General features: G+C 37.4%; 1 protein-coding gene across 5 annotated transcripts in view; it reads left to right on the top strand.

Moving 5' to 3' along the window:
• Nucleotides 1–12,597, top strand: part of LOC139743465 (zinc finger homeobox protein 3-like) — a 242,178-nt gene that overhangs the window by 20,105 nt on the left and 209,476 nt on the right. The window lies entirely within an intron of this gene.

Below are 12,597 nucleotides of genomic sequence, written 5' to 3'. Positions count from 1 at the left end.
CAGTGTGCACATTCTCCCATATTCATGCATAGTTTTGTTAAGTTTTCATCAGTGTTCAAACTGCGTTATTTTTTTCTCATTCTGCTAATATCCCATTTGTTATGTTATAAACACCCCAACTCTGCAGACTACTGGAAAAATAGTTAATTTACTCTTTTTAGTTGAAAGCATTATATTCCGAGTGGACTTTATGGGTTATAAAAATCATGAAAAGAAAAGACTTCAGATGAAAATCAGCAAACCTGGAGAAGAGTACTCTCAGTCCCTTGTCAATTTTGCATATAAATCATAAGTTCGGGCAAGTTTTGCTGCAATACATAAATGAAGTGAAGGAAAAATCTCTCTTCTTTTGGTCATAAATGGATGAAATTGAATCAAAGTCATTTGCAAAAGTATAGACCCGGCAAAAAGTAATTACACATTATTTGCACTTTCCATATTTTCATGCTTTTAAGATACCCTCATTTCACAAATTTACTGTAATCATCAAATGTCCTATATCATCAATTCTTTGTGCCCAGATATGGCATCTTTCATAATTTGCGACATGCTTTTCATTTCGCGGTGGTGTTCTTGCAGAGTGCCCATTTGCTTGGAAACAAAGGTTTCGGGACTGACTTCAAAAGATCAAACCTTGCCCCTCGACTTAGGGGGCCATTTTCATCCCCTGCTAATGTCCATTAATTTGTGACAAAGGTGCTTGAAGATCTGTGAGCTGCAGAGCAGGCCTCTTGTGTTTCTGTATTTTCCCCATAATCCATGTCTAGCTGCGTGCGTGGCTGCTGTCTCTCCGCTAATGTCCATTAATGACTCAGGTATTATATGATAGAATATGTCATTACCATATTTCGCTGGCTTCCTTCATCTCATATTTGACCGCAGTACTCCGCATCGAGTCTGATTCGCTGAAATGGCGCTTGAGTGATACACAGCACGGGCCGAGCGCTGTTTTGATAAGTGTAAATTGAAGAAATTAACATTGAGTGCACAGAATATGCCGGGTGTGACAAGCTTGGGTCATTTTTAAAAATAAACCCGGTAAATTTTGATCAGTTTTGTTTATGAGTATTTGCTGTCTTATAACATATAATTGGTGCCAACTCATCTCTGCCATATTCTAGAATTATGCTGGGAGCGTCAAGGATTTTTGTATTTTTGTATTTTTTGCCAATTTCTTTTTAATACCTTGTTTGCACAGTCAGACTTTGTGTCAAACAATATATTTAGAACTAGCCATACCTGAGGACTGAGGAATGCAAATAATCAGGAAATGTACTCGATGGTACATATATGGGTTATTTTTTTAGCCTATAATAACATCACCATGAGCTATCATAATAACTAGTTGATTGAACTTATCAAGTTCCCATGATCTGCTTGTAAGTGAAAAAAAAGTGTAATGTAAGGCATCATCAATAGTGCGGGCAAAAGATCAGACATCACTTAAAAAGTTGTGAAAATGTTTGTCATTTGTGTTGTGAGTGTAAGTAACTGAAATGTCATTTCCTGCATTTGTTTGAGGAAGGTGAATGAGTTGCTGAGTTAAAGGGAGTCAGTCGTCAGATCTTATGGTTCTTCAATGGAATCAATCTTGTTTCGCTGCCTGTGCTTTTGTACATTCAAAAACCACGACTAGCGTAGGCCTGCTTGAATAACATTGCCCATCAGCACGCATGTGCACCGAAGTGTATGCAGTAATCGTCAACTCCAGTCCAGCAAAATTCTTTGGCTGTGTGTGCGCTGCATATGTAACTGTACACAATTCGTTACATGGATTATTAGCCAATTGCAATTAAACATGATCAAGGTGTCCATACAATACTTGAGATTCAGGCAAGCATATTTCTCACCAAGTTTGGGCACTCGGAAATGACAGAAATATCATTTGGTGTTCTCTGCGAGCTTTGCACAGATTCAAACTGCCATGTTCTACTATGTGCGAACAGGCTAAGAAATACAGTATGGCTGCGCGTATAATATTCACAACTGCTAGTCTTAAAAGGTACTGTATAGGCCATATATTTAGTAAGGCTAATGTTTTTTAAAATCTTGACTTCCGGCAATTTTGTGACTGGTTTAATTCGCGATCGTGGAGAACTGTACTGAATGGAGAAATATATATGTGCTCATCACATTCATGTTGGGATTAGAGTTAATATTTTTGCGTGTTTCTAAAAGCCCGACTAGCATCTGACTCGCAAATTTCACAAAAATAAAAACCCCACATAATATTTGATGTATACAGTAGATGATAAAAGTTGATGTACCATACCATTGTGTATATGCAGTATATGTGATTATTTATTTATTTTTTTTTTACATAGAAACATTGCGACATTCTGTAACTCAGAATTGATGCACAAATGTGTTGGTTCTTGCTGAAGCCTACAGATGTAGATGAACTTATTGACATGTATTCTAATTTGATACCCTCTCAAAAGATATTTGTAAGTAATTATTATACTGAGAAGTGATAACTCACGAGGAGACGTGAATATTTGCAGGCACCATTCATACTATTTATATGTATGCAGTTGCTAGAAAAGTTTGAAAGAGATGCCCTCTCTGTCTGTATTATTGAAATTGTTTACGGATTTAATATGAATCTACTGCACCGTTTTACTGGAGCTCATAGTACAATTGGTAATACTCTGCTTAAAAAGCCTCAATGTCTAAAAGTCCAATATGTACAAGTATACATGTATGCACTCTATCAACAAGCTAGTTTTATCAAAGATGATAGAAAGCATTATAGTTTCCTGAATTCTCACCAAATCGGTACTATTCTGTAATTTTTTATTTTGACCTAACAACCTTTCAGAGGCCAAACAAACACACAAAGAAATGTAGTAATTAGAGTAATTGTGATCACATTGCTTTGCAGAAATTTAATTTATATTATGAAGATACGATTTATCATATCTTGTCAGGAATATGTATGGTATCACTCCTTTGTAGGACCCATTCTGACATATATTCGTAAGATGTGAACCATTCAACACTTTAACATGATGGGCTGATGTTTAAAGACACCAGAACAAGCTGGTTGCTTCTATTAGATTTTCTCAAACTTGAATGTCATCCCAGTTTGAACCAGGTATAATGATGGGGGAAGATTGTGTTACATATCATACTGCAAGTAAACAGCAAGTTTTGGGTGAAAAGTTTTGGCTTCAGTTTGAACTGAATGCTAATGAATTCCCATCTTCTTTGGATTGACAAGTAATGCCAGAACAAAATTTCAAAATCTTTTTAAAGACTATGGAGAAGTAAAGAGTTTTAACTTAGACATAGCATATCTTAGCATATAATGGATGTTTATTTCATCTGATTTTTTTTTCCCCCTCTGATGGAAAACAAAACCATGAGTTGGGCAAAAGTTAAAGAAGAAGAAGAAGAAGAAGAAAAAAAGAATAATATCCAAGCCAGAAATTTGAATGTTATTGTTGAGATCATTTCTGTTGCTTAGATACATTTTTTTTTAGTCCTTCAATCATCATGAAATTAAAATGATAGAAAATGTGATTTTGCTGAATGGTCTGATATGTGGTGAATAAATGTTTTCTAACAATCCTGTGAAGATTGATGGTAGCTGAGTGACAAGATGTGGAGGCGTAATGAAAATAAAAGAAAATATTGCCGATAGTGATCCATCAGAGGTGATAGTGTTTAGAATCATCAATTAGGTAACACTTAGTCGGTGTTTACAAGAGATTAGAATCCCAGGTTCTGATCAGTTGGTCAGTAAACTCGGAATAAGCACTCACTCTGTCTTAGGTTCCCTGTCAGTTCTACTACCTACTGATGGCGACACGTGATAGCACAGCCTGCTATCCTGCCGTCCTCGTAGTGTCCCTTTTCTCTCTATCCCCCTGTTTTTTTGGCTCTTTTAATGGCAGCTGCAGATGGAATAATTATCACTTTTTGATGATATCTGGGGAGAAAAGTGTGTGCATGTGCAAGGGGTGCAGTTTGTGGCACTGTCCTCTCTCTCTCATGAGCTGTTTGTGGATAATGTCTGCCACTGAGGAGCTTTGGAAACTCCTTGGTGTAACTCGCGTTCTGTGAGTGCAGCTGGGAGAGCAAAGCAAGTACAGTATGTCCCCCCCAAAAAATTACAATAGGATCTTTGCATTGATAACTCCCAATATGATTAAACTGTCTAAATGCTATTTCAGGGTCTTAAAATGTAACATCTTTGCTCTATTTTGCAGAAAACCCCGTTCAGTTTGGTTAAGCGGTCACAGAGAAATGTGGATTGTTGTAAAGAATGTCGTGAGTCTGATTCTTCCAAGTTTAGCTCTTGGATGCTCTTAGAACTGCATATTAATGTATGAACACAATAGAACTTGGAGGGAAGAGATTCCTGATATGCTCTACAAAATTCCTCATTTCTCTTCGACCACTGAAGCAAATCGAATGGGGTTTTCTGTAAGATGTTGGCAATGACTTATAGTTTCATACCTTGAAATTGTATTTGGATTGATTCACTGTTCTTAAAGTTATCATGGGGGAGGGTACCGATGTAATTTTTTTTTTTGGACATATGGTAGATTTACGACATGTTTCATAAAGCTGCTCCCAAACTTTAGAGTCCTATCATCATGGTGTTTGTGTCGAGAAAATGTGATGCTTCAATGTGATGGCAAAATTTTGAAAAACTGACAGATTTTCTTTAGGTATTATTCATTGATATGGAATAGTTTTAAGGTGTTTGACATGTTTTCTGTCCTGTGAAGAGGAAACAAAGGACAAGACAAACCCACAAAAGTGTTTCTGATGTGGATCAGATCACACTAAGAATTTTGGAGATGACTTTTTGAAATAAGTGGGGGGGTGGGGGATCTGAAATTGTCATATAAATTGTAAAATTCAGGCCTTTCTTGTCACATTACTTTAATATCAACACAAGATTTATTCTTCTATTTAGACAAAAGATTTTGAAACAAGAAACAAATTTTCAGTAGACATACACTCAGTAGTCTGTGCTTGACTACACTTGGGACAAAAATGAAATTGGTAAGGGATTATTCATTGTTGTGCTCTGACTATTTATTTGATAAATAAAACAAACATAGAGACAACTGCAGACAAGATTTAGTTTCAATGTCTTGTTTTAAAAGCTGAGATCAAGTTTCTGTAATTTCTCTGAACTTTGCACAATATTTTGAAAACACAGATGAATGGATTTTATTTTTTTCAAAATTTTTTTTAAATGTGAATCTAAACTAATTGATGATAACTGTGGTCCTGCTGTTCTAGCTGGCTGATAGTCGCTAGACGAAAACCCCCAAAGTTGTGGGAGGAGGGGAAGATTGAGACTTCCAAACGTTAAATGTCTGTAGGATGCTGACGGCATGATGGCTAAAATGTGTGATGTTTCCTCTACGATGTTAGCTATGATGTGGAGATGCGCATAATGTATGAGGATATGCATCCCCTACGATGTACTCTAATGAAAGGTGTTAGAGAGGTGTATGTATTTATGACACGTACTCTAGACATAATGCTTAGCATGTAATTTGCATTTTCAAAGGAAATATAGCTATGTCACCCATGTTGTAAAGATTATCGATTTCAAGGCAATCTCGCTTGTGTGTGTGGTGTTGTTTGACTGTTGACTGTTCATTATTCATCTTAATTTGAACTCAGGAATTAATATTTTTCTATCTGAAATACTAAGTAGACAGGTTATACAAACACACATGCAGGAAGGAAGCAAGCAAACAAACAAGAAAAACAGTGTAATATCAGAGATAAAGCAATGTAGTCTGTGGGTTGTGCCAAGTATGATATCTTTCATTTTTCACCCAGAAAATAAAAGTATTTTACTCTGTTTGTATGAATTTCAAGTTTTTACATAGTTGGCTGTACTTTATTTTGTCTGAATGTCCAAAATACAATCCATTTATTCATATCCTGATATATAGTATTTTCCATCAAAAGCAACAGAGGAAATGACGTAGGTTTACGTATCTACAAGAAGTTGACTCCCTGTGAATGTTGTCATGGCAACTTACATTCTATTCCAATCATCTTATAGTTAATAAAAATAAAGGCAGAAAGGATTGATCCTGTAGTTGTAACTCTTTCTCATGTGCGAGGAATAACCTCAATCACAGTAACGATTATGATAGTAGATCAATACAAACTTTCTTGTTGTAATTCAGCATATCACATACATTGTGTACATTGCCTTCATTCCGTGTACACAGTTTTGCGGTTTAGAAATTGAAGAAATGTGACCGCGCATCACAAAACAAACAAAAAGTCACACACACTGATTTTGTGTGAGGACTGAAAAAGGGTGAAATGAGCCAACCTAGCGGATCTTGACTTTTTCATATTTTCTGAAAGAGCAAGTCTTCTTCTACATTATGCAAAAATTTGGGATCATAAAACGGGTAGGAAAGTGTGTTTTTGAGCAGTATATTCCGAACATTTTTTTTTTTTAGAATAGTGTGATTAGGTGTGTCTTTAGAGTCCCCTTTTCATTTCTTAAAAACCTTGTACACACTCTTCAATTTCAACTCTAATAACTTTTGAAAGGATGATGCTACTGCTTTGAAAGGTTGCATCAATTATGGACAGAATGTGTTAATAAGGCATGCTCAGTTTCAACTTAATCTGATAATCCCTTCATTGTTGTTACTCCAGTGGTTAACATCCTGTTTTTGTCCCATTCATCGCACAGCCGGCACTTGAATAGACACTGTACTTCAGAGCCTCTTTTCTCAGTTCACACTTTTCCTGAATGTGTGCTTTCTTGCCAATATTTATATAGGTTAGGAGAGTCCATTTGATTTGAGTTATACATCATTTTAAAGTTTAAAGTCTGCTCTTTCAGAATATTGTCTTAACTAAAATTTCATGTCTGGAGACTTTCTGTTTATTTTGTGATACAGGGTCACAAATAGAATGAAACCGTCAGCATTCTGTGAGTCAGTGTCACCTATAATGGATGGGACCGCAGCTTACGTGGAGCATGGTTTGGTTAACGCAGAGTGAAAGAAAGATTGAATGAAGTTTGAGCAAAATCCATTAACCTATTGAAGACGAGTCCCGAGTATACTCAGGCAGGTGTCTATGGGAAATGCATGTTGTAGCAAAATCAGCCCATCCTCAATGAGTTAAATGATCAAAAGTGATAATCCCTCTAACCTGTCAATGGAAGTGAATATTTTCATGTTGACCTGAAAAAAAAACCCCAAACCAAACCAAAACAAAAACAGCTGTCCTGTCTTGTGAGTTCACTGCTCCTAGTGGAAAGCATATTACTTTTTTTTTCTGTAAAGATACAAACCAACATAGATTTCTTTTTCTTTCTTTCTCCTTTTTTTCTTGGGGGGGGGGGGGGGTTGCCGGGTGGAGTGGGGAGGAGGAGGAGGAGGGGGAATGGGAAGGGGTTAGGGTTTCTTCATCAAGCTCTTATTTTCTACAATATGTATTAGAATGTGATGTTTGTGTTCTGCCCTAAATAAATGCGTGATGGATCCTCTCGTAAGATGCACTTCCAAACTATGTTCAAGTTTACTTTTGATTAAGAGTGTGACAGAGGTTCTATCTGATAATGGACTGAAGATAGGGTATGGAATGTCTGCACAAATCAGTAATATCTAGGGAGATTTGTGTTGTTTTGTGTTGTTTTATTTATTTTTTCTGTGTCTGATGCCAACCCCCTCTCCCCTCCCCCCCCCCCCCCATAAAAAAGAGAGAAGAAACCCACCACCCATCTTTGTTGTTTGTCACCTGAAGTCATACAATGAAATGAAAATCATTATCATGATGACTGTGTTGGACCAGGAGTGTTAATGTTGAAACAGACATGGAGAAACCAGAAAACATACACAAGGACAATGAAAATTAACTTTTTGAATTACTGAAATGTTTTGGTTCATGTTTGGTTGTTGTAATTGGCCTGCTGGAAACCCTGTTCTCATCTACCATGGCTTCTGAAAGTCCCTCATAGACTGTCTTTAAGCTAAGTGATCTAGAAATCTTGTAAGGCTTCTCTGAATGATGTATGTATCGGTGACCTCACAACCAGTAGCGAAAGTGTGTATAATGTCATGAAGGGCGACACGATGTGATATTCTTGATGAAACCTCTCAATGTCCACCGATGAACTTATGCAGTCTGACCTTCTATGCAGGATGATAACTTATGTGTATGATGTAAACTCGTTCCCATGGCGACAAATAACATCCCAAGCTAGTTCTCTATTCTTCTCTGAAATGACCCACGTCAATTAAAGTGCCAAACTTGAGAAACAAGCCTTAGAGGCACTTGTATGATTTCATGCAGAACTTTAAATTTGTTATCTTCATTAAGGAAAGGGTTTCACGCTAAGTACCCTAGGATTTTGTGTTGATTAAGGAACCAAAATTACAAGGACATAATTCGTTAAAAAAAACCAGAAAGGACATGAAGCGCAGAAAAGAAAAAACGGAGTGGAATTAGTTAGGTTTGCAGTGGCAAATAAATTGAAAGCTCACTTGCATGAAAGGCTGGAGTATGGCATAACCACAACTAGTTGTCTTGTGCATCCTGTCATATTCACACACTTAGAAAAATATGTTGCTATTTTGATGGAAACTCAGAGTTTGACCCAACTTCAGTTTGAAGGGCTCATCCATGGTGTAAAATAATCTCAAAATTTTGCAACTCAGGCGTGGCGATATGGTGCAATTAACTCGCCAAAAGCATATGACCTCGAAGCCTCATTTGCATAAAGTAGACAGCTTGGGCCGAATTCACAAAGGTGGTACAAATGAAACCATGGTTTAAACCATGGACAAAAACCATGGAGCGCCAAGTGTCGCATGGAATATTTCGTTACCAAATCAGTCATTTCGTCAATGAAATGATTATTTTGTAACGAATGACAACATTTTGTAACTAAATTCGTCCACGAAATGATGATTTCGTTAACGAAATGGTCATTTTGTCGACGAAATAACCAATTTCGTAACGAAATATTCTATGTGACATGTGGTGCTCCATGGTTTTTGTCCATGGTTTAAACAATGGTTTCATTTGTACCACCTTTGTGAATTCGGGCCCTTGTGTACGCAAAACTGCTGGGGAAGTGTTGCAGGACAATCGCAATATCTCACCTCAGAAGCCACCAAATGATTAAATCTATACAGCAAATTGAAGAAGAAACTATTCTCTAACTTGCGATGTTAGTTATTTTGGGTTCTATTGAGGATAAGCCTGTGAAAATGATGTCGAAACTTAGCTTCCAAAACAGAAAATTTGGTCTCAAAACAAGTGTTATTTTTTCACATTTTCCTTCATTGCCCCAAAATGAAACTTTGGTATATGACTTATGGTTGTATATCCATACTGTGTTCAAAATATTTTCTCTGTATCATTTGGCGCACGGTTATGTCCGGAAAAAATTGAGATCACTGTCACTTGTGACTCACGTAAAAATCCATAGCGTAAGCAGTACGCAGTCCGATATATCGGTTTTCATGCTGCATGAAACAGTTGAAGCACATTTCAGGGTTCCTCTCTTGTCCACTCACTACCCTGTGGACCGAAAACCGAACCCTGTCGCATTGCACCGAACCTGACACCGCTGATTGGCTGAGTGTGCACTGACCAATAGAAAACGCATGCGCAGGAGGATGATCTAGTTGTGCATGTCCAGTATTTTCTCTTAAATTGGGTTGTCTCTTTGCTCAAATTTTCACCTAATTACTAATTGCGCAAACATGAAACTTCGCAGGTAGTGAGTCTGGTGTATACAGACTAGCAATATGTTAATCAAATGAATATTCATGCAGGCGCAGACTTATGTCTGGAAAAAATTATAACCCTTTCCCATGGTCGACTCAAACAGAAAATAACACATATCTCGAAAGATACATCAGCATTTTTGCCCAAAAATCATATGAAGGATGATACATCCATATTAGATATATGTGTGTGACGTTTCAAGGGATTTGGTGTTGAAATATTAAAGGGAGATACGACGAGGTGAACTTTCGAGATTTTTCTGCCCTTCCCTCCGTACAGTGCTTCGATGACCGTTACAAATTCAAAAGCTTTGGCCTCTTATCAGTGAGTTTAATAATTGCATCGTATCGCCGGGTATGAACTCGGTAGTATGGGCCCTGATTTAGTATCTAGCTTTAGTGCTTCCCAAAAGTCTTTCTGAGATGTAGAGCTACTTGAATCAAATCTGTGTGATACGAAAGAAGCTGGGTGAATAAAATGAAGATTGTTCCTGGAATAGTCCAAAGATGTCCACGTTTGTCCCTGAGAGGCCCAAGTTTGAGAATGAACACTGGTGAGAAACTGTCATCTTTGGTTTCACATGACAAAGCAACAGGGTGATTGTGATCAAACTTGGTTGGATTTGTGGGAGTTTTGCCGGTGATTCTGGAAGCAGGAATAGTCAGCAGCAAAATGGCCAGCCAATCTGTTTGTTTGGAAAAATATGGTGGTGACACATTCACCTTTTCACTTCATTCGTGAAGTTGCTGCCTCATTGAGGTAACATGATATATTTGCGGCATGAAAATTTTATAGTATGATATAATATGTAATAGATAATATATGATAGATAGTCTCTGATATGTAATAGAAGTAATCGTTAATATAATATGTAATATATTATATTGAGTCTAAGTAATCTGCTGTATCATGAAGAAAAAAAAAATCTCATTCCTCATAGTAGTGCAACCACATAAAAGTGTTGAACACCAGCCCCACTAGTGTCTTCCATTAGAGTTGATGTGTTGTCAGTACCATAATCATGATTGTTCAGTTCTGGTCTCATTTTGTGGAGGATTTCAGCCAGTTGTCCAGTGTCGCGCATCCTCGCAGTTAGACCTTTTATTCATTAATTCCAATTTCATTACCATCCATCAATCAACACTCATCAGATCTTGGCGCAGAATATCTAGTGATGATCTAGAAAACACGTGAAAAAAAAAAAGTGACAGAAAGTGCGGTCTGAGAGAATAGGTGAGAGCAATTAAAAACCGGAGAGAGCGTGAGATTGATATGACTATGTAGATTAACAGCGCATGAAATATTAGAAGGCTGCATATTTCTGAAAGCCTGAAGACTGGAAATTTGCATCAGAACTGGCAAACAATTTTTTTTCTCTCTCACCATTCCACAATTTGAATAATACCAATTAACTCTGCGGTTTTAATTTCCAGAGTAGTCAAGCTGTCATAAACTAGAAATCCACAGATGCAACACAATTTTTTTGTTGTTGAATGGAACCTTCCGTTATCGTACAGGCCAATACCAAGATGAAAGACTAAATATATGCAGGAGTGCCTTTATAGTCTGTGAGAAAGAAAGAGAGAGACAGAGAGAGAGAGAGAGAGAGAGAGAGAGAGAGAGAGAGAGAGAGAGAGAGACAGACAGACAGAAAAGAGTAGGAGAGAGCTGTAGTGTGAAACTCTGAAGTTTTACAATACTCAAAAGCAGGCATTGCAGCGTGTGCCCGGAAGAACCACGCAAACGCAAGCTATTCAAGGAAGGTGTGCTTGGAAGAACGCTTTGTATACTTACGGGCCTTGCCAGCATTTGCATCGTTCTGCCTGGCGCACCTTTCTTTTTTTCTGAGACTTGAAGATATCATGATTAGGATATAATGCCAGAATTTAGGCTAGGGTGATCCACAACTTGAAATTTTAGCATGTTGCAAGCTTAGAATGTGAGAATATTGCAGAACTTGTATGCATGCAGAGCACACATCATGAGTACATAGTCCGCTATATTTCGCAGCTCATCTCTCTTTGTGCTGGTTACGTTCAATGTCCTCCCTCATGTTTTGCACACAAATATCTAAGTGCCAGGTAGTATGATGTTTCGCAAGTTGTACATTTGTTTTTCACAAGTTCAAATACATTTTATTTTGAGCGTGTTGCAAATTCTTGAGGATGTTGCATAGCATGTTGCTGGCTTTTGAAGATGTTGCACAAGAGTTGAGCATGTTGCACAAGAATTTGAGCATGTTGCAGCGGCATGTTCAAATTCCTCTTGGACTACCCTGATTTAGGCTGTAAGTAGATCAAACAGGGCTGTGAATGATGATATTTAATAGGTATATCACATTCATTTATCAGATAAACATGGTGGTTAATTAATATTTGGCAGTATCTATCCAGTGTACTACATATATGGCATTGTTGTAACTGTGACTGTCAAGTGCAAATGAAATGTTGCATGTTTCACACCCGGTTCAATTATGAGTACAGTATACATCATATATCTCAGGGAGTTTGTAGTCTCACTTAAATTTCATGAGTCTGAGTGCTATTCACAAATTTAACAACATGCAAAAATATTAACTCTGATCCCAGCATAAATGCAACATGCAGGCATTTTTCCCTTTATTACTGTACTCCATATAATCATGAATTCAACCACTTTCAAAATTGTTGGGAAATCCCGATTCGCAACAAATTAAACTCGCTAAATGTATGGCGTATAGGCCTACAGTAAGTGCTGTACCACATGCACTGTCTAGCGAAATGGGACTTGGACAGTTTTGATCGTGTTTAGATTTGAGATCAAGAACCACAGAGGCAGAATGAAAATGAGTTACATTTCTTGTCAGGAGAA

The sequence above is a fragment of the Diadema antillarum genome, unplaced genomic scaffold, assembly GCF_040938485.1.
Source record: "Diadema antillarum isolate AM-2024a unplaced genomic scaffold, OU_Dant_1.0 seq00001083_RagTag, whole genome shotgun sequence".
Classification (NCBI taxonomy): domain Eukaryota; kingdom Metazoa; phylum Echinodermata; class Echinoidea; order Diadematoida; family Diadematidae; genus Diadema; species Diadema antillarum.
This window is presented reverse-complemented; position numbering and strand designations above follow the sequence as displayed.